This window comes from Mustela erminea, chromosome 1 (assembly GCF_009829155.1).
Source record: "Mustela erminea isolate mMusErm1 chromosome 1, mMusErm1.Pri, whole genome shotgun sequence".
Taxonomy (NCBI): Eukaryota; Metazoa; Chordata; class Mammalia; order Carnivora; family Mustelidae; genus Mustela; species Mustela erminea.
In genome coordinates this window covers 193,267,315-193,291,206 of record NC_045614.1, presented here as the reverse complement: position 1 = coordinate 193,291,206, position 23,892 = coordinate 193,267,315, and the positions used below count along the sequence as shown (strand labels likewise).

Sequence of the window (23,892 nt, the reverse complement as noted above, 5' to 3'; positions counted from 1 at the left end):
GACTTCACATATGGGAATATCTATTAAAGTCCAAATCATGCTAAAAGAGAATTCACTTTTGCAAGCCTTTGTTATATAGGATACTGTTTAACAACCAACATTCACTGTATGTCAAGCCTTGCCTTTCATTTACTTGTAGAGATACATACCTTAGCCATTAGTAAAAATACTACAAAAAAGTCAGAGGAAAGATTTACATGACCCCATGGCAAAATTTTGCACAGACTACTAAATAACAGAATCAGTAGTTGGATAAAAAATGCTACTCAGTGGAAATGGAATTGCCTTAGCCCACAGTCTTGGTTAATTCCATGCTGGCCTCTATTACAAGTACTTTTACAGACATTTACTTATTTAATCCTCATTAATATTTGTGTTTGTGTATTGCAATTTACATTCTAATGCTTGTTCATTGCAACTATGTCCACTCTGGCTACCATAGACAAGAAACTGCCCACTGGTTACAAATGCACTGAGTTTCTAATTTCAAGAAATGAAACAACTCTGGATCTATGATAAGGTTTTAGTAACCTTCTTAATACTAAAGGGGCCTGGGGATGGGTTTTTTTCACCAGTTGAAAATGGACACGATATAACATGTATACTGTCAGACACTACAGTCCAATAGGTAAGTCCCTGGGTTGAAAGTTAGGACTTTGAATGCTGTTATCATCTTGGGAGGACTTTGAATGCTGTTATCATCTTTGAATCAGAGAGTTGCATCACATCTAAGTGAACACATAGTGGACAGGAACAATTTAACATTTTATTAATGGTCAGTTTGATTGGCTCCACAGTTAATCTTGTGGATTGGGCAGAAATACAGCTGGGGAATATGGATTTATAATCTATGGTAAAAAACCACTCCCAGTTTGGAGCGGCGTAGCGCAAAAAAGATGTGCTTCTTTCTCATGTCATGGTGAGCAAGTAGTTTTCCTCCACTTTTTACAAGGCAGAGATCTCCTTCTTTCTATCTTGCTACTCTGCTATTTGAGATCCTTTGCTCACTGCTTTGCAGATGACAGAGATCATTGAAAACTTACCCTATTTCACTTAACTCCCTCAGACTGGAAGTGGCAATCATCTCCTCCTGGGTTAATGTCAGGCTTTTGTCACATGACTCCAACCCCACTACAGGGGACACTAGAAAATGTTGGAGAGCATGTGAGTTACTTGCTAAGCATTAATGATCTCTTCCAGAAGAGGTGAATGACCATAGGCAAAATAGGTGTGCACGTTAGATTCAAGACCATAACTCAGGCCTTCTAGCTACCAGTTCTGTGTTCCCTCCAAATAGTATTTGGGGTTAACAAACCAATGTCCTCAAAGCCTTTGAAATTAGCAAAGGGACAATTAATTCTCATTATAAAAGCTTGCATTTTTCTGTGATTTCTTAAAGAGAAAAATAAAGTTTCTCCAGCCAATACAGAAACAGATAGCCTTAATTAGCTTTCTAGGGAGGTTAACAAAACCAGCCTATATTTCACTTGTCCTTTATTCAGAAGCTCTATTCCAAAACCTGTTGTACTAATGTTCTTGTTGAAAAGATTTTATCAAAAGCAAAATCCAGACTATATCTTTTTTTTTTTTTTTTAATATATATTCCATCCTCTCCAAGTGAGAGTCTTAGAGCTGGGAATCTTATGTGAGTGGGATGGACTAATGCTGAGCTACAAAGTACAAAGATTTCTCAGAGGTATTTGAGAAAAGGCTTGTGAAGCTTTGTAGGCTAAGATGTTTGATTTTTAAGATCCTCTTTTTAAAAATCAGGATGAAGGAATAAATCCCATTGTTTTTGGTGGTTGCCTGCTTCCTCTCAAGCATTCTTGGCTTTCGTGGTTGGTATCAGAAGCCAGAGAAGAAATTTAGTCCACTGGACATTTTAAGAAACTGTGGTTATCCAAAATCGGGGTTCTAATGAAATCCTGAGTTGATCCTGTGGCTTGGCCAAAATTTTCCTCCTTATTCTTTTTATTATTATTATTATTTTTTTTGACTAAGCTTTTTCTGTAACTCCAACCAAGAAATAAAAGAAGAAAAAGAAGACAGGAAGATAGTATGCTCTTGCTTTTCAATTCACTATACTGGTATGTTGGGAGGATCTTTCTGCCTTTAGAAAACCCAGGGTCGACATCCTGTCATTAATCCAGCCAGGAAAATAAATGGTAAGAGCATACCTGTGGTGAATAGCATCAACACCTATTCCATTTCCCCCAGTTAGTCACTAGTGTATTTTCTTTCCCTTGATGATCACAGCAACTCTTGAGCTTGGTAGGCAAGTAGTTGGTGATACAACAGTGAAAATGTTGGTCACTACCTTCTTGTTTCTTTTCTTTCAAGACAAGGAAATTCAATACAAATTGAGCCTTTCATGTTCAAGTTGATACTTCTCTATATGTGAAATGAAATAGTTATATCAATCTAGCTTCTGAGAGATATGCTAAAATCTATCATATGTGTTCATTTTCTAAATAAAATGTTTCCATCTTTATTGAACGAAGTACCATCACTTACTTTTACTAATCTGAGATTGATTCCATATCAATAACTTTAGGATGTGCTGCTAATGAGAAGTTGAATTGATGAACCTTTCATTGCATTACATTATACTTGTTTACGTGCCTTTCTATTTAACAAGACTAAATTAAAAAAAAAAAAAAGATTGAATTTAAAGTCAAAGCCCATATCTAATTTATCTTTGAATTTCTTGTCCCGAGAACCCTGAGGTCTTAACAAATATCTGGAAAATAAAACAAGAGGCCCTCAATATTCTTTAATGAATTAATGTGTAGTTCTTGGCCTATAGAGAAAATAATAATCTATTCACTTAGAAGTAGCAGTAAAATATTAAATAAATATGTTACCAGCTTAATTAGTTTAACTTCCTTCAAGACAAATTTAAAAGTTACTAGGTTAACATGGGGGCTTAAGTGGGTAGGAGAAGAATAAATGAAACAAGATGGGATTGGGAGGGAGACAAACCATAAGTGACTCTTAATCTCACAAAACAAACTGAGGGTTGCTGGGGGAAGGGGGTTTGGAAGAAGGGGGTGGGATTATGGACATTGGGGAGGGTATGTGCTTTGGTGAGTGCTGTGAAGTGTGTAAACCTGGTGATTCACAGACCTGTACCCCTGGGGATAAAAATATATGTTTATAAAAAATAAAAAATTATTAAAAAAAAAAAGTTACTAGGTTAAAAATAATTACAAAATTGACATGATATCACACTAGAAATATAAATCATGTGTAATTCTAGGCTAGCCAAACTAAACGAAACTAATAGAATGTTCAAGATGGAAAGAAGCATTGAGAGCTTCTAGTTCTTTCCATTTGAGGAAAGTAAAACCTAGAAAGGAGATGAATCCAAAAACAGTATATAAATTCATGGCAAAATGTGGGCAGTCTGAATATGAAATCAGTGCTTTTTCCCCGTTCTATTTATTTAAATATAATAAAATATTTAAAGACTTTATTCATATGCATGCCAGATGTCATTAATTTTAATTTATGTCACCACATAAGGTATTAATAAACAACTCAACAAAAATATTTGAGGAGGCTGTTGATTTTCAAATCTTGGAATGCAATACTTCAAGAGTTCATTTTTTAAAAAAAACTTGTATATATGAAATATTTCCTTGTAGAATTTCAGAATTGGAAGACTCTTATTCAAGAGGTGAGCTGCTCTTGGCATAAATGCTAAATTTATTTATAAATGCTAATCTGCTCTTGGTAATAAGTGCTAACTTCTCTTATACTTTTGAACAAATTTATTTGCAAATTCTAAATTCTATAGACATTGTTTATGAGCAGAATACTCATATAATCACTAATTTCACCATTTGATGCTGAGAGCATTAAAGAACATTATGATAACATCTCTAGGTTCATATGTCCAATTTTAATACATGTGTCCTAAATTTATAACTGCAGTATTTTTGGCATAACCTTAAACAGATGGTTGGGTATTTGGTGATGCCTCTAGGGGAAAACTATTATTATGTTAAGGCGAGGAATCATGAATGCAAAGAGAAATTTACATTTTCTATCACCAATAGCACCACTTTTGAGTTTGTTTTGTATTTGTCTTTATTGCCCCACACAGAATTTTTAAAAATAAAATTTTAGGAGACCAAGGGACTTTGTTCAGGATGAAATAACTATCTGGAAAGTAAAATAACTCACACCTGAGATTTTTCTCTGAGGCCTAAGGACCACACTTCTCTTTTTTATAGCAAAAATACAGTTACAACCTCAGGGTGTGCTGTTCCTTCTCCCGTCTCAAACGAATAGTATACATTAATTTTAACGAATATCCAGAGATATTACACTTGCAGATTATTTTCTAGGTAATAAAAGACTTACAATTTAAGTAAACAGTCCCATTTAGACACAATCTATGACCATGTAATATTGAAATAAAGTCCTTTATAAAGTACACGAATTAAAATATTCCCTAAGCTCACTAGAATAGCTGCTTATTTTTAAATCAAATTGCTTTCCACAATATGCAGTTAAGTATAAAAGGTTGTTACAGTTATATAATTAAATATACTTTGTTATTGCTTTGAAAGCATATGGGGCAATTTTCATTTTGCCATCTGAGAATTTAAGATGATCAATATTCAAAAACATAACATGAAACAGTTCAATATACAAATATCTCACTCTACGCATCCTAATTACAAAATGTTCTGAAATTATCTTTGAGTTGATATTTGTTCCAGTAAAAAAAGAAAAAAAAATTACACTCTTCCACACAAAAGAATTATTTTCTAACTTGAGAAACCCACATTTTTCATGAAAGTCACTGGCTTGTCTCAAGGTTTAATTGAAACCAAATGAAGTCTAGTAAAACTAATCAAAACCAAACAAACCCTTGGGCTACATGAAGGACTTACAGCTAGCAGGTTTCACCTCGAGTTACAGTTCTTCAAGACTTAGTTAGAGCACTCTAAAATCAAATTTAAAATGTTGCCATACCATGTGAACTAGACATAAAATATTCTCCCAGGAGTTCCATGAATGGTTAAATTACAAATGAAACCTTTTGACCTACAGAATTACACTATGACCATCAAGAAAGGCAGAAAATGCTGAATCAATTCATAGAAAGTAATTGATGGTAAAGAATTAACCTAAGACATTAAAGCTTATCTCATGTGCTATATTTATATCACTCATTAAACAGAAATTTCAGGAAATCTCCCAAATGTAAATACATAATTTGCATAAACCATTCTACAGGAGCTGAAATCTCTAAAGTAATGCAAGGGAGAAACTGAAAGCAGTAAAAATTAGGGGGAAAAACAAATCTAGGGATCCTGGGTGGAGTACCAGATCTGAAGCTGAATAGTCATGTGATTTTCAGCTCTTCACACCTGAGTTTCTTGTTACAAAATGAGAGTAATAATTTCAACTCTTAACATACACTATTTTCCGTTGCAGTCATGTCAGAATGATGCAAATGGAAGTTATTCTGAAAGCATAAAGCAGATATCAACAAACATCTGGAAGGTACGGGATAGAAAAGATGATTGCTTGCAAATTACTACTTCACGAATAAGTATGCCTCTTTGTGTTTGAAGCTATACAAAGACCTGATAGAGAAGGAGTGATCTCAGCTGTGCTATATAAGAATACACAGATTTTGATGTGTCTTACTTCATATTAAACCATATGAAATTAATTGTTTCTTTAAAGAATGCATGTCTTAAGTGAATACCTATTCAATGTTTCAGCAGGCAGAATACTGAGTAGTATGACCATATGCTGAATAGAATACAAATGCCATATATAAAAGTGATTTAAAATATTTGGGATTACAATACTGAAGGTCCAAAGACCATTTTTTATTCTATGTACTTTGGTTCCTTCCAAGTCACTTTTTAAAGTTATGGAGTGTGAAAAAAACGAATAGACATAAAATAGAACAGAACTGTCCTAAGGGAGAATTTCCTGTGAGACAGTTAGATAACCTGCATTTCTTGCAAAGAAAAAGAGCAAAGAAATACAATTGAGACATATTGTTATACCAATAACTTGGTGTTGTGCTTAATTGAACTTTCAATTATATATTTTTGTTTATAATTTTAAACGGTTGACAATCTAAATAATTTGATAACATATCTGATCACTTTCTTATATTAGTGAGTTAGTATTTAGTAATTTGATTTTTAGTAACTCAGAATATTGCCATTGGCCAATTTTCACTATGTGTACCTTTTGGCAAAACTGATTTTTAATATTACCTTTCAATTTCTAATACCTTACATAAATTTAAAATTATTAAACAGTATCTCCAATAATGTACCTGACAAATCCAATGTGCTTATTTAAATGTGCTCCGCCTTTATGGTAAGCATTAACCAAGAGAAACAGAAAGCTAAAAACTCTAAATATTTACCTGGGAATAATAACATAAGACTTACTCATCCTTTTACATGTGTGCAGAATACTGAATTACTCACCAGCTTCACTTGATCTTAAGTAAGCATATTTCATAAGTTAATGTCTTCCATAAATTCATTATCATCAGTGGAACAGGGTTTATTCTCTAATGTGTATGGGGACAAAGGACAACGGTAACATACTCTACACCAATGACCACCAATGTCCACTTCTATAGATGTGAAATTGCACAGAAACTAAAGAATACCTAGAACTTCTGCTTCAACTAAAGATGTACTAGTTCAAACCAGTATAAGTTGAGAACAAAAAATAGCTAAGTAAACTATTAAAAAGAAAGCTTCTTTAATGTATCAAAAAGTTAGAAATTCATGAAGCATTACTGGGCTGAGATCCAGGGAAAGGATGGGAACTCATAAAACCAAACCCAGCATTCAAGGCTACTTTTGTACTGGAGCTACTTTAGCTACTTAGCAGTCTTGCAGAGATAAAAATATGAAACCTGGAGTGCAAGGTTCTAAAAGGTTTGGGCTATATTGGGCTTAGAAGTGTTCCCTGTATCAGATTGCAACCCCAAAGGGCCGCTCCCTAGGAGTACAGGTGAACCAGAAAGAAACCAGTCATTAAAAATACCTACAGCTCAACAGTACATTATCAAGAACCCATAAAAAGTTAAGTCTTGAGTTGGATGAGGGAATCTAGGATTTCTTGTACCTCTAGACATATAGCAAAAGTAAACCAAAATTCTCTGTGTAGAAAGGTAATAGTATACTGGGCTTTGAAACTTTTCCACAATGTTTTTTTCAAATACAATATCTAGTGTACAAAGATAACTAGGCACCCAAAAGAAAGATATCATTTGCAAATCCAGTGGAAACAGACCCATGGAGACTTTACATATTGGAATTACCAGATTCTGATTGTAAAATAACCATATTAAGAATTTCCAAGAAGATAAAAGCCAAGTTGGAAAAATGCAACAGAGTATTCTTAAGTGATGACAAAATATTTGCAAAAGAGCTAAATAGAATATATAGAACTGAAAAGCATAATAACCAAAATAAGAAACTTAATGGATTTAAGAGGAAATTAGACCCAACTGAAGAAACTACTTGTGACCTGGAAGACAAGTAAGAAGAAACCATCAAGAATAAAGTAGAGAGAAACAAAAAGATTAAATTATTGGAGTGAAGATATTATACTTAGGGATACAATAAGAAAATGTAACATTTAATCAGAATTTCACAAAGAAAGAGAATGAAGGCATAAACAATATTTGAAGAAACAGTGGCTGAGAATTTTCCAGAATTGAAAATGTGAGTATACCAATTCAAAAATGGAATGAAACCCAAGCAGGATAAAAAACAGACACATCATGGTAGATCTCATAAAACCACAAAGAAAAAATCAGAGAGAGAGAGAGAGAGAGAGAAGGAGAATGAGAGAGAAAAGATAAATTACTTTCCAAGGATTAATGGCTAACTTCTTAACTGGAAGCCAGAAAACATTAAAATGTTTTTCTTTGGGCGCCTGGGTGGCTCAGTGGGTTAAGCCTCTGCCTTCAGCCCAGGTCATGATTCCAAGGTCCTGGGATCAAGCCCCACATCGGGATCTCTGCTCTGAGGAGAGCCTGCTTCCTCCTCTCTCTCTCTGCCTGCCTCTCTGCCTACTTGTGATCTCTGTCAAATAAATAAATATTAAAAAAAAATGTTTTTCTTTAATGTACGGAAGTGAAAGAAGTTTTAACTGAAGATTTTATATCTAGTAAAAAAAATTTTAAGAATGAAAGTGAAAGGGGTATTTTAAACAAAAACTAAGAGACTTCACCACCAACCATCTATATTCTGAAGGATATAATTCAGTCATAAGGAAAATAATTCCAAATGAAAGCTCAGAGAGGCAAGGAGGGAGAAAGCACAAGGAAAAGCATGGAATTGCAAATAATTCTTCCTTTTTAAGTTAGATTTTGCTAGTTAACATAGAGTGCAAAAGTGGTTTCATAAGTAAAATTCAGTATTCTTCACCTGCATACAACATCCAGTATTCATCACCACAAGCACCTTCTTTAATGCCCATTGCCCCTCTAGTCCATCCCCCACCCACGTCCCTCCATCAACCTTCCAGTGTGTTCTCTATCCATAAGGATCACTTATGGCTTATTTTCTTCTCTCCTTTTTTTCTTCTTTTCCCCTTTCCCATATGTTCTTCTGCTTTCTTTCTTAAATTTGGAAATGTGGATTAAACACTGACCTCATAAAACACTGACCCTAATTAAACACTGACCCCATAAAACAATAATAAAGGTGTTATGTATAACTGAAGATTGATAAACTTGATTGCATTAAAATTAAGAATTTTAAATTAAGAAACATTTGTCAGAAGACATCTTTAGGAAAGTAAAAAGGCAAGAGTGCAAGAAGGCATCAGATGAGTTTGTAATTGATATAACTGACAGGGTTCATCTGTGGAATATATAGTGAATTGTTACAAATCCATAAACAAAAGTCAGGCAACCTAATTTTGTGAAAAGGAGAGGGGACTTGACTAGGCATTTTAAAAAACAGGATATTCAGATATTTGCTAAGCATACTGAAAGCATATCTAACTTCACTAATAATGGGGAAATTTCTAATTAAAAACACAATGAGATACTACACCCACCAACACAACACGGTGGTTAGGATGTAAAGCAACAGGGAGTCTCATACACAAATAGTTGGGTATCACTTAATAAAGAGGAAGATTATGAATAGCACTCCAATCTTACTCCTAGATAAATATCCCCCAAATTATATGCATGTATGGAACAAGAGTCTTCTGTAAGAATGCTTATGCCATTATTTTAAATATACAGAAACTAAAATATGCATGAATAGTGTAATTAACATTCATTGTTGTACCTAACAGCCATGGAAATGAATTAACTATAGCTACCCACAGGAATATAGATGAATCTCATAAACATAACATGGAAGAAAATAGGCCAGGCACAAAAAAAAACCTTGAAAAACAGACAAAATTAACTTCTGGTGTTAGGAGTCAGGATAATGGTTACTACTAGGGATAGGTGGGGGCAGAAATAATGACTGATGGGGACCTACGAGATCTTCTGGTTTCTGTCTTTTTATCTGCTGTTTGTTTTTTTGTTTTTGTTTTTGTTTTTTAAGATCTATTTATTTATTTTAGAGAGAGAGAGCAAGTGCCTGGGGTTGGGAGGAAGGGTAAAAGGGGAGGGAGCTGGACAAGCAGACTCCACACTGAGCAGCAGACCCAAATGCTGGCCCATTACAGGACCCTGAGATCATGACCTGAGCCAAACCAAAAGTTCCACGCTGAATGGACTGAGCCCCCCAGGTGCTCCTTTCTCTGAGTTTTTGGTTTGTTTGTTTACATAAGTGATGATTAGTAAGGTATGTTCATTTTATGACCATTCATTGACTTACACATTAATGATGTGTTTTTCTGTATGTGTTTTATTTCATTAGTCAGTAAACATCATACACACACACACACAACCATGCAGATACCATAGTTATATAAAATTAAAATGTTAAAATGCATGGCAGCAATAACTCAAAAAATAGTTCAGAACTTTTTGTCCTTATTGGTGAGTTCTAACAAATACTTAAGGAATATATATTTCCAATATTATATAAATTCTTCTGGAAATTAGACAGAAAGTATATTCTACATCTTATTTTTATGCCTAGAATACCATGATATAAAACTAGAAAAAGAAAATGTGAAAATAAAATTTATGTTGCTCTCGGTCATGAATATAGACATAAAAATTCAAAGCAAAGAGGGAATGTATAATGTGCAAAATATACCATGACCAAGTTAGGTCTATCCAAGGTGTATAATGCTGGTTTACACCAGAAAATCAAAATTTCCATAAACATGATACTTAATGCTAAATCTAGAACAATAAAGGAAAGACAGACGTTATTCTTATTCAACATGTCAGTATGGACAACTGCAGTCATTTGTAGATGACAAATATTTTTTAATACCGAAAATGGAAATAATCTGTAAATTGATGGAATTAATGAGTTTAGCAAGGTTATTCTCTACAAAATCAGTATACCAAAATCTTTCGGTTTTAGCTATCAGTCATTAAAAAATATTTTTATAAGGTACAAGTTAAGATAGCTTCAAAAATATTAGGCAACAAGGAATAAACCTAAGAGAAGATATGTAGTAATTCTATGGAGCAAATGATAAAACTTTACTGAGAGAAATGAAAGATCTACATAAATGAAGAGCCATATTACATTCATGACTTAGAAGACTCATAAATAAGTCAACTCATCCCTAATTGATTTATAGATTCAATGTATTACCAACCAAAATCACAACAGAATGCTGATTCTAAAATGGAAATGGAAATGGAAAAGGTCATGAATAGATAAACACTCTTAGATGAAAATAAAACATAGGAGGCTTGTTCAACTAATACTAAAACTTACTATAAAGTATATTAATATTTAGACACTGTGATATTAGTACAACAAATAACACAAAGATGAACAGGAAAAGATTAAAGATTCTGTCAACAGACCACTATATACACAGAACTTTTATTTAGCTGTCCCACATAATAATAGGAGAGGAACATTTTCTCGAAGTACATTACTGGGACAATTTTTAATACTTAAACTAATGCTTCAGAGATTTTTTTGTTTCCTAATAAAGATAGTCCTTATAGAATCTTCTTAGCAAATTCTTATATTTCAATATACTCAGTTTCCTAAAACGGCTCTTTCACTGTGCCTTTATACTTAGGTAAATACCTCAACCTATAATGCTGTCAACAAAAATTCATTATTTTATTTTCAAAGGATAGAAAGTTTAGGAAAGCATGATGATGGTATCTGGTATATATTGTTGCTATAAAAGTATTTATTGTTAAAAAGATACTCTATAGGTACAGCCTTAAAATTGTTCAATAACTATAAAACTTTTTCAAAAATGATTTTTTTACCCACTGCTTAGATTCATATCAAAAAAGAGATGCATTTAAAAACTACTTTTTTCTAATACCTAGTGGCCATTATAAGGCAATCTGAGGGCGCCTGGGTGGCTCAGTGGATTAAGCTGCTGCCTTCGGCTCAGGCCATGATCTCAGGGTCCTGGGATCGAGTCCCACATTGGGCTCTCTGCTCAGCAGGGGGCCTGCTTCCCTTCCCCTCTCTCTGCCTGCCTCTCTGCCTGCTTGTGATCTCTCTCTGTCAAATAAATAAATAAAATCTTTAAAAAAAAAAAAAATAAGGCAATCTGAAATAATGCTTCACAGTTACTAAAAAAAAAATTTCAATATTTTAATGAAATTTTATAATGAAGTTCCTTTAAATTATTAATGGTATTATTAGTTTTTATTAAGGATAAAATATACTAAGCATGAAAGTGGGCATGTAGGTGTTAGATACATTTTGAAGAAATATATTTTCATTGTATTATTATTAAATTGCACATTTGCTGAGTCAGAAATTAGCAGTTTCAGGGGCGCCTGGGTGGCTCAGTGGGTTGGAGCCTCTGCCTTCAGCTCAGGTCGTGATCCTAGGGTCCTGGGATCAAGCCCCACATCGAGCCCCACATCGGGCTCTCTGCTCAGCAGGGAGCCTGCTTCCCCCCCACCCCGCCATCTGCCTCTCTGCCTGCTTGTGATCCCTGTCTGTCAAATAAATAAATAAAATCTTAAAAAAAAAAAAAGAAATTAGTAGTTTCAAATGGAATATATATATATATGCAATTTTAAAATATAAAATATACATTTGTATACTCTAAATAAATATTACATATATACAAATTTTTATTTCAGAATTATCAATCTTTTTCTCTAAAATAAGTTATCATATCCAAATGTTAAAAATTTAGTAAACCTTGCAAACTCACCAGGGAAGAAGACTTCTCTCTCATTTTGTATGAACTAAAACAGAATGTGGACTTTTACTTTGTAGTATACACATTTCTATATTTTTAATTCTTCAGATAAATTTTGCTTTTGTATTTCTAAATACAAAATATATTGATTTATAAATAATATAAAATTGCTTGCTTATAAGTGTTATTTTAATGTATTTATTAATTAAAATCTATTGATATAATTACATAACAAGATAATAATTCTACTGAAAAATATTGGAAATTTGTAAGTCAGATATTATTTGAATTATAACAAAAAATTTGCTAAGAAGTCGTTGATATTAAAAGTGCTCACTCCAAATAAAATGCCCTACTTTTAGGAAAGAAATACTGTTAGAGCTACAGAATTAGCACAGAAATCTGCTTCTAATTAAAAGAACTGTGGGAGAACCCAGCTGTATTTGGGACTTGGCAAATGTATTAAACTTTGCTCCAAATGCTTTGGTTTCAGTAAAGCCTACAAAGTATTTTTTCATGTCTTTTCCTCCTTAACTTTAAAACACATGTACAGAGCATGGATCTGCAACGTCTTTTTCCCTTCAGTTTCAATGATTATAAAAAAGTTTTAATATTCAATGCCCTTAATATTTTTATCTCTCAAATACACAAATGGTGAAAAAGAATATTCATGAGGTCACCTGTATAAACCATAGGATTTATATCCTGGTTGCTAGAGTGTTTAAAAAATTATTCGCTTTTGACTGGAACCAAGAAACTAGGTTTTGCCAAAGGCTGATGGCACTCAGACTTGGAGTGGTTTGGATTTTGTTGGAAATATAAAAGCCAAGCAAGCAAGGGGGTTGTTTCAGGATAGTTTTAAAGTTCCCACAACTGCTTCTTATGACCAGTGCACCAACACTTCAAAAACTAGGGTTCTAAAGCAACTCCGTTATGGGGAGAAAACTTTCAAGGGACATTAAGTCAAATTTAGAAAATGCAAACATTACAAAGGAGTTTTGAGTTAGGAATGAATAGAATGAAGATGGTATAGAAAACCAATGACATTAGTCTAGAGGATATTAAAAAAAATGATAGCATGATAGCTATCTTCAGAGGTTATATTGTCTACTTCACTCTTAAAATAGATCAGTATGCTTTTCTTTCATTAGTTCACTCAGTAACTGTTCTTCCATGTTCAGTCCTTAGTCTCAGAAAGTTCTAGAAAAACAGCATGAAAAGAAAATTACAAATGAACATCAGAGTACAAATGGTCAACACTTCCTAGATTTAATAGACCATCAATAAGAGGAAGTGATGTATTTTCTTCCTTGAGATAGATAGAGGATTTAAATAATATAATTAGCACCAACTCACAGTGTGCCAGGCACAATTCAAAACCATTTTATACATTAATGTATTGGATCCTTTCAACAACTCTATGAGATTAAATACTACTATCATCAACATTTACACACATTTTACACACAAGTGAGACATAAATAAATTAAGTGAAAATTAAATAGGTTTTATAGCTATTGCACTGCATATCTAGGATTCAAACCCAAGCAGGAATCCTTGACAAACAGTATATTTAACAGTGTGGTGGCATTCCATGATATCGGGGAGCATAACAAAATAGACATAGTTTAAATGCTAAGATTTTCACTTATTAAACACTGGGACCTCCAGGATATAATCTATCATAACTTTGGTTTCCTCACATGGATAATACCAACAAGGTCATAGAACTATTCAAATTCTAAGAAGATATAAGTTCCTGGCACATTTTATGTACACAGTACATGGCAATTCCCACTGATACAAATTTTTCACCAGCTTATGACTCACAGTTCAGTTTTAAAGAAATGCAGGATTCATGGTTACACCTGGAATAGTGAACATTTTTATCAGCTCTGTCTTTAAAAATTCCATTACAATGTCTATGAGAGAGTTGTTTCAAAGAAAGGAGGGTTGCCCAGGAGAACAAAAGACTGGAGAGGAGAAAGTAGAAGATTTCAATAAAAGAAGGAACCTGCTTTATAAAGAGGGTGGCCAAGTGGTGAAAAAAAACATACAGGAGAAACCTGAAATCTAAATATCTTAAAGGATAAGAAAGCCAAAGCAAGTCAACATGCCTTGTATACCAAGAAGAGCCCCCAAAATACAAGACACCACAAACCTGAAGACAGAGGGGCGTGAAATAAAAAAATAGAAGAACTTGGTTGAATGTCTGTGTGAGAAGAAGTTGGATTCCTAGATGTCCCTTCTATTAATACACATCAAGTGATGAACTCCCACCAAATTCTTCCAAAAGGATGGAGAATTATTCCACACCGAGACTGAACTAAAACACTTAGAGAACCACACACAGTATAAGGTCTGGTTGCCACTAGAAAGCAGATTAAATAAAATTTTACATGCTGGACAGTGAGACACACTGTCCCTACCCTACCATGACCAAACTCAGTCCTTACTGGGCTTTGACAAAAGTGGCAGCCTTGCTTATACCCCCAAGAAAACAAAGCAAGACAAAACACAAAAAAGAAAAAAACAACCCCAAATCTAGAGATCCATTTATTTAAACACAGCTAACTTTCAACAAAATTGATACATCCTTGCCCAATTCTAAATTAAAGCTTAGCTTAACGAATATTGCCCACTGAAAAGTTGGTAACTCTTCTTTATGTTATGGTAACCATTTGGTAAAAGTTAGAAGGAAAACTGTGATCACCGATTCTATAACTTTAGGGGAGTGTTGACAAAACGTTCAAATAGATACCAAATATGGAGGAAAATTTCTGTATCTGTGCTGTTCAATGCAATAGCAATTAGCCATGTGTGACTACTGAGCATTTGAAATGTACTATTACAACTGAAGTACTGAATATTACATTTTTAAAGTTTTTCATTAATTTACAGTTAAACAACTTAGTGGCTACCTCATTGGACAATACAGCTCTAGAGAAAGTCATTGGAAAAGTCAAAATGGTGGGGCACCTGGGTGTGACTCAGCTGGTTAAGCATCTGCCTTTGGCTGAGGTCATGATCCAAGGGTCCTGGTGTGAGTCCCGCAATGGGATCCCTGCTCAGCAGGGAGCCTGCTTCTTGCTCTCCCTGCCCCTTCCCCTGCTTGCACATGCACATGGGCTCTCTCTCTGTCAAATAAATAAATCTTAAAAAAAAAAAAAAAGAAAGAAAGAAAAGTCAAATGTTGACTATCCCTTGCCACTCTAAAAAAGGCCTAAGAGAAATAAACTTAGCAAGACTTACCCCACTTGAAAAAAGAGGATGAAGAGAATAGAGCTTTTCTAAAAATGTGTCTCATTCAGTCTGTTACTTTAATTTATACTGATGGAAGATAATTCAACTTGGGCCTCACTTACTTTGGAAAAGCTAACCAGTTCTTATATCACAAACAACAGGAGAAAAGAAAGGGCCCCTAAGCCTCTGTCAGTCATGTTCCAATGTGTTTTGGGCAAGAAAGATCAGTTTTAAAGAGTGTTCTTTCTCTCTTGTCAAGGTTGTTTTAGAGAACTTCAGAGTGGTTTTCATTACGTTGATCTTTCCCATGTTTATTAGATTCCATTTTTACATTCCTTTTTTTCCTCTGAGCTTTTTTTTGGGGGGTGTTGACTTATTTTCCAGTTTACTGGAAACTTTCATTTTTTTCCCCAATCTACTGTTAAAACTGTTTATTGATATTTTAATGTCATGTCAGATATTGATATTTTAATTTTATTTTTCAACTCTAGAATATCAGTTTGAATATTGTTATAAATAGCAAGTCTGTATTGAAATTCTTTATCTTTGTATTTTATTTCTACTTTTCCTCAGTTGTCATTAACATTTTAATTATAATTAAAGTTACTGCCAATGTGTAAATTATCTGTACATCTACTTGGATTATCTCTTCTTTCTCTTTATATTTTCCTGCCCCCTTACATGTTTAGTAATTTTTATGATATGTTGAAAATTGTAAAGAAGGAACCACGGAGGTTCCAACTAATGTTATCTTCGATCAGAAAGGATTTGGCCCTTTCCTTTGTTAGATACATTTAATGAGGGGCTGGTGATCTCAAACAGTTAGAGATTGAAATTTTTCAGGGGTTTTTGGTAAGACTCAGTTTACCTGTTGGTTAACCCCTGCTTCTAAGGTATGGCCTCCCCAGGTTTTTGACAGAAAATCTGTCAATTATCCTTTCTTCATCCTTGAGAGACTTGGGAAATCAAGTTCTGCTATTATAGGTTTCAAGGTCAGTTCTTCAGCCACTTGACCTTCAAATCCTGACACTTCTCTTGAGAGGGAGATTAACTGTGCAGTCTGAGTAAATTACCCTCTCTCTTTGGTGATTTTTGTTTTCTTAATCTCCACAAGTCTGCAGGAAATTTCACTCCCCCTTTTTTGACTTAGTTCCTCAACCTCTTGAATAATCTCAGAACTCAGCTATCTGGTAGAGTTCTCTCAAGTTCAGTTTATCACTCTAGCTTTCCAAGATAACTGAAAGCTTTGTTGATTTCTTTTTTCCCTAATAGTAGCCTTCTGCTTGGACTGAGCTGATTATCTGCCCTCATTCAGAATTAGCCAGTGCCTTAGGAAGTGAAAAGTACCTGGTGATCTTCAGATCATTTCAGAATGGCTCTACCCCCTGTGATATCTAGCACTTATTGTTCTATTATACTTTACAAATATTATTTTTGTAATTTATCTTCCTTTCTCTGATAGCTGTAATGTCAGCTGTGGGTTGGGGCCCACATAGGAATAGTGAATGAACAGGAAATTTCAGGCTTAAAATCTACAGTGAGATGAAATTTCTCCTTGTGCTTAATTGCACATGGACCTGACTGAAACTATTACATTTTTATGTAAAGTGTCTTTTCAAAGAAACCACAAGGGAGATGTTAAAAAGGCTGTGACTTTTCAACTGTTAAAGCAACCTCAAGGTCTCCAAATCAATGCTAATAGGAAATGGACTATGAAATCTGTATTTTTCCAAAGAAGGGCATACATTCCAACATTCACTTAAAATATGGCCATGAGAAATAATGAATAAAAACAAACCAAAAAACTTCCCAGAAGGAAAGACCTAGGAACCATGAAGGACCATAGGAAAAAAAACAAACAAACAAACAAAAAAAACCCTCACAAAGCAAAATAGTGATGATCAATTTAGAAATATCTAGCAATTCTTGTTTAGCAGGATTTGTTAACTCTAATGAGCTAGTGACATTTTATGTTCTGTTTATAGAGACATAATTCATAAAGGACTTTCACATAAGCTTATAAGCTTACATACCTGGGCTTAGTATCATTTATTAAGAATTATGGTTTCATGGCCATAGCCAAGATTGATAATCTTGAGATAACTCCCTATTGTGGACTATCCAAGCTTCAGCTACCTTAAGAGGTAATATGTTAGTGGAGTGAATGTCTTGGAAGTCAAAGGAACGAATCAAGTTCTAACTGCACCACTCCATTCTCCTCAACAGTGTGTCCAAAGGCAAATCACAGATTCTCTTTGATGTTTAGTAGCCTCATCTATATTTTGAAGATAACCTATCTTTTTCACAGGGTAATATCAGTCATGTTCAAATGAAATAATATATATGAAAGTAATTTGCAAGTGTTATGAATCAAACATTTGAAGCCTTAGGGAATAAGTGAATAGTAACTCAATAGATGATGAGTCTAACTTTCAGAACAAGTTATTTCCAGAGTAGGATGAGGGGTAGTCCACAGCAGCAGAGCAAGAACAAGCAGTCAATGAAGCTAGCTCTAAGGGTAAGAAGTAGGTAATGTCTCAATTCAGATAAAAAGCTAAAATTTTTAAAATGTATTTATTACGAACAGCATTAAGCTACATGGAGTTAAAGAGCCCTTGTTTCTCAAAATAACATGAATAAGACATTTTAATTGATTTCATTGAATATCAAATATATTGCAGGATTTGGAACTGGTTGGGAAAACACCATTACTCTCCTGAAAATTTTTGATCTAAGACTTGGAGGAAGGTCCTTTCCCAGCAGTTCCTTCCCTCTCTGAATAAGTCGTGGACACTTCCTGAACTGCTTCTTGTCTCACAAACAGACAGGGTCTGGATGCTGACTTAAGTTTTGAATCTCCCAGAAGAGGAATAACCACTCCCGTTTCCCCTCTGCTCTTTTCTTCCATCTCACGGTTTCTAAAAGCTGGCACATCTATCGTGATAAGTTCCTTTTAAAAGGATAAACAGGCATCCTTTCATCTGTTGATCCTATTCTCACACTCTCCTAACATTCTCCAGCTTAGTGAGAGACCAAGACCAAAATGACTGGTAAATGTTTCTTCTTAATGGGTATTGCAGAGTGATCTAAAGGGATAATCCAGTTTCTTTTAGAAGGTAGGTTAAGAAAGGGTCCAGAATTGGCTTACACTCCCATGGTTCTTTTTTTCTCCCCTCAGTATTTCCCGTTTTCAATTTTGACAACTGAGGTCTAGTAGGTACTTGATAACTTTATTTTTTTTAAGATTTTGTTTGATTATTTGAGAGATACACAGAAAAAGAGCGAGAGAGTACAAGCAGTAGAAGCTGCAGAGAGAGAGGGAGAAGCAGTCTCCCCGTCAAGTAGGGAGCCCAAGCAGGGAGCCTGACAAGGGGCTCCATTCCAGGACCTGGGGTCATGACCTGAGCCAAAGGCAGACGCTTAACTGACTAAGCTACCCAGGCACCCCAATACTTGATAACTTCTGATAAAGATAACTGCAAAAGAAGAATCTGTTAGGAACCCACCACCCTACAGCTAAAACTGTTCCTTTTAGTTAGTCAAGGTAACTCTGGAGTTAAAGACTTAGCTAATTCCAATAGATTTGTTTTCCCTCACCATGAAATAAATGAAATATAAAATAAATAAATTAAAAACATATATGAGCATGGAGAGAAAAACACAGCTTTACAATGGTGGCAGTGATGATGAAAAGTATCTTAGTAGATACATAATCCTCTTGATATAAAAAGGAGTCAATAATCATAGGATTATTGGAGGTAGCAGAACAAAAGAAAAGTTAAACTTGTAAAGTGAAATACTTAGAATGCATTTTTAAAAAATGCTATGGGGGGCACCTGGGTGGCTCAGTCAGTTCAGCATCTGACTCTTGATTTCAGCTCCCATCATGATCTCATGATCGAGCCACAGGTTCTGTGCTAGGTGTGGAGCCTGCTTGGGATTCTCTCTCTGCCCTTCCCCCCAAAAAAGTATGAATTGAACAAATAGATGAAAATGTCTTTCTCCTAAAAATCACCCCAATATACTAAAAAATAAAACATTACTTCAAAACGCAAATCCAAGTCATGAAATTGAACACTAATTAAAGAACTAAAATGGGCAGAAATGACTTCTCTAAGTACATTTTCTAATTATGTAATTATCACTGATTCTTTTAAACTTAAAAACAATAAGTTTTTATTTGTAATTAAAAAGAACCTTGGCATATTTATTCTGGATGCTTTTGTTCCCTAAAACAGAATTAATATCCAAAATTCAATTTATTTTCAGGTAATTTTAGTCATAGATATAGTAATTATCCCAGTAAGTCTTAAAACCCATTGTGTACTCACTAACCTGAATGTAATTACAATTTGGACATTTAGTTTCATTTCTTCTTAATAGAACACCATGGAAACAATATTAATAAAGAAATAAGAAATTATTTCTCTTTTTAGAAATTTTAAACCCTTCAAACTAAGTTTTCCCAATCAAATTTCTAAAAACTGAACCCTGATCATTCACATTCTGCATTATCACAAACAACACTATCATATTTCCTAACTGTCATCATGTTTTTGCTGATTTCACTAGATATGTTTCAATGATATAGGATTGTCTCCTTTCACTCACACCATGACATTTTTTTCCCCCCAAAAAATGATACAACAGTTATCTGAGTTGGGACATGAGATTTTGTCTCTTCTTATAATCTTTAAAATAGTTTATATTGAATAGAGGTTATTTGTTCCTTGGAGTTATAATATCTCTAATAAAATAATGTGGACATGCTGCTTTTTCAAACAATAAAAAAAATGATACAACAGTTGAATAATAAGAGAGAACAAAATAGGGGAAGATTTATCCATGAATATAAACTTGTATCTTTCTCTTTCAAGCAATACCCTATTCGCCAGCAATTTGTCTCAGCTCTGCCTTCAAAATCAACCCCCAATTCAACCATTTCCTATAAAGTCCAAGCTACTAGCATAGAACACATGCTTGTCCCAAGCTACTTAACACAATTTCCTGCTATACACTGTATTAGTCTGCTAGGACTACCATAACAAAATATGACAGACTGGATGGCTTAAATGAGAGATTGATTTTCTTACCATTCTGGAGGCTGAAAGTCAACATCAAAGTGCTGGCAAGGTAAGGTTTTCCTGAGACCTCCCCCTTCGCTTTGCAGACGGCCAGTTTCTTGCTGTCCCTTCACACGTGGTCATTCTTCTGGCCACATACTTCTCTGCTGTCTTTTCTGTGCATCCTGATCTCCTGTTCTTAGGATACCAGTCAGATTGGATTAGGGCATATTTTAATGGCCTCAATTTAATTTAATTATCTCTGTTAAGGTTCTGTCTCTAAATATAGTCACATTCTGAGGTTTGGGGGTTAGACCCTCAACATATGCATATTTTGAAGGGATTTCAGTCCATAACATGAGCACGCATGCACACACACACACACACACACATAAAATACACATACGCAGACATGTATGTGCATTTTACATATAATAATAAAATAGGAAAAAAGAAAAATAAAATACACATACACATACACAGAGATGATTTTCATTACTGGTAACAGTTATGTACTAAAAAATGCTGTAAACACTGACTTAGCATGTACAAAAACATTGCTTCTAGGGGAAATGCAGGGTCATATTCCTGCATTCCTCTGGTCACATTTTAGTCAGTCCGTCAATACCCCTGTTTTACATATTTCTATATAAAGACACTTTATATTTAACATATGTTTCTTACAAGGGTGTCTGGGTGGCTCAGTCACTTAAATATCTGCCTTCAGCTCAGGTCATGATCCTGAGGGCCTGGAATTCAGCCCTTCATCAGGGTCCCTGCTTGGTGGGGAGCCTGCCTCTCCCTCTCCCCCTGTCCCATCTCCCCTGCTTATTTATGCACATGTGCTCTATTTCTCTCTCTCTCAAATAAATAAATAAAATGTATTTTTTTAAAACCCACACATAGCTTTCTTACAAATTATTAATTACATGGTTGATCCTTGAATGACTTAAAGCCAGAGGTTTGGGAGGATTTTTGCAAAATACATGTTTGTTTGCCGATGTGATTGTACAAAAAACCAGTCTCAAACAGCATCAAGAACCTATTCTTCCATGTAATCTGTTTCCCGTATAACATGGAGCAGATATTTTTAAAAATTCCCAAGCCTCCTGATCTGCAGAATTTGCTTTGCCTGCAAATTTAAGATTTTTTACACATTTCCTTTTGAAATGTGTGAGCCAGCTAGCACTAGCTGAGAAGGGTTTAACATTTTCCTGATCCTGGGTAACATGACTGTAAATTTCTATGGCCTCACCTCGCAACAATCCTATCTATCTACCACACCTATTTTATTGCTGTCCTTTCATTAATCCACAAATTGACTTCTCTTCTTTTCCACAGCTTCATCGTGCCGTGTAAATGTTAGTTTAGCACCTTCCAGAGTTGTCTCACATACTGACTGACAAACATCCTTCTCCTTTTTCTGGAATGCCTCTTACTGTTGATTCCTTAACATTTAACTCACAACCAAGAGAACTATAATTGATACCTGAATGGAGCTGATCGATAGAAGGTACATCACAGCCTTCTTGCACTTAGTAACACAAGAGAGAACTTTAGCACTACAATGGGACCAATTTTAAACAAAAAAGTCACTAACAAAAAGCACAAAAATGCAAAAACATGGCACCAAATAGACCACAGAAAGGACACTTGCTTACTGTATGAGAGCTGAAACAGGAGAGCAGAGAGAGAGTTCTCTTGTTGGATCTCAGATGGGAACATACACACATACATCTCAAATCGTTAGCCATTCTGAGCATGAAAATGTCTATGGATGACTGGGGCTTCCCAGTACATTTTACCAGTTGGCAAATTCACAAATAGGAAACCTGCAAATAATGAGGGGACACACACACACACACACACACACACACACAAGTAATTTTACCCTCACCCCCGTCGCCATAGCCTATATTGAATAGAACAGCTGAACTAATTCTAAAATATGTTGGATAATGTCACTCCTCAAAACCCTCAGAATAAAAGCCAGTGTGTTGACAATGGCCTATAGGTTCCCCTACAACTAGACCCGCCTATTGCTTTGAGCCCATTTCCAGCAGCTTTTTCCTGTCACCATGCTCACCTCCCTGCTGTTACTTAAACTTGCCAAGTGCCCTTTGGTGTCACATCCTGTCCTTGTTACTCCCTGTGACTGCAAAGCCTTCTTTCTAAGTGTTTGTGTGACTCTCTCTCATCTCATCTTTTTATTCAGGTCTTTCCAGACCATCCTGTTTGAAACAGCCTTTCATCCCCATGCCTTTTTCCTCTTTTCTGCTTTCTTTATTCTCCAAAGCACTTAACAGCATCTGAATAGTTATAGGTTTTGCTTTTTACTTGTGGAGGTCACTGTTCTTACTCCCCTTTTCTCTATGAGGGCAAAGAATTTTCCTTCTTTATATGTCCACTGTCTAGAACAGTGCCTGGTATATTTGGATGCTTAATAAATATTTGTTAATAAATAACTGAAGGAATGAGATGTATTTAGTAAAGTTTATTTAAAATTGCAAAAAAAAATAAATAAAAAATAAATAAATAAAATTGCAGATAAAAGAAGAAATACAAAGTTGTAGAAAACAGGCAAATTTTATAAATTTTTGTCTAAATTTACTTTATATACTAAGTTTTGTTTAGATAAAAATTAAAAGCTCATCTGGTTAAAATAGAAAATTAAAAAGTCAGAAAAAATTGACAATAACATAACTGAATTGTTGGAAACGTTTTGCCTTGACTTTCAAATCAAAATTTCAATGAATGAGTTCAGCTTTTACTTGAGTTATTCCTCACTTTTTCCTCCTTACTCTTATTCTAGGAGGATAAAACCTTCTGAAGGCTTTTTTGTTATAAACAGTAAATCAAGAAGGCGCCTCCCAGTTTGTATTTCTAACTAATAAATATAGTTCCTGTAACTTACTCATCAAAACATTAGTGTAGGATGAGTTAATTCTCTAGACTTTCGGGAAAAAAAAAATTCAAAGATCGTACCTAGAATGAGATATCTGTTGTGGTTTATTTTGACACTGTACTTGCCAAAACCATTTTGCTGGACAATCTGATTGTAGCTTCCCTTCAATTAAATTGATAAATGTGTCTCAGCCAACCTCTCTTCAACCTGATTCCTGCTTTTCTTTATTTTGGGCTCTGTAAGAATCAAGAAAATCTATTTGTTTGAGTTCTATCTGTTTGAGTTCTACAAACAAAATGAGGTACTGGTCTATAAGTTTAGAATAAAAAGTGCTCAGGATACAAAGTGCCTTATGCAGGAATAGACCATCATCTGAAGGGATTCTTA

The 23,892-nt window shown here is 34.6% G+C and overlaps 1 protein-coding gene across 1 annotated transcript in view; it reads right to left on the bottom strand.

The window, feature by feature from the left end:
• LOC116591889 overlaps window positions 1-23,892 on the bottom strand; it is a 527,246-nt gene that overhangs the window by 398,943 nt on the left and 104,411 nt on the right. The window lies entirely within an intron of this gene.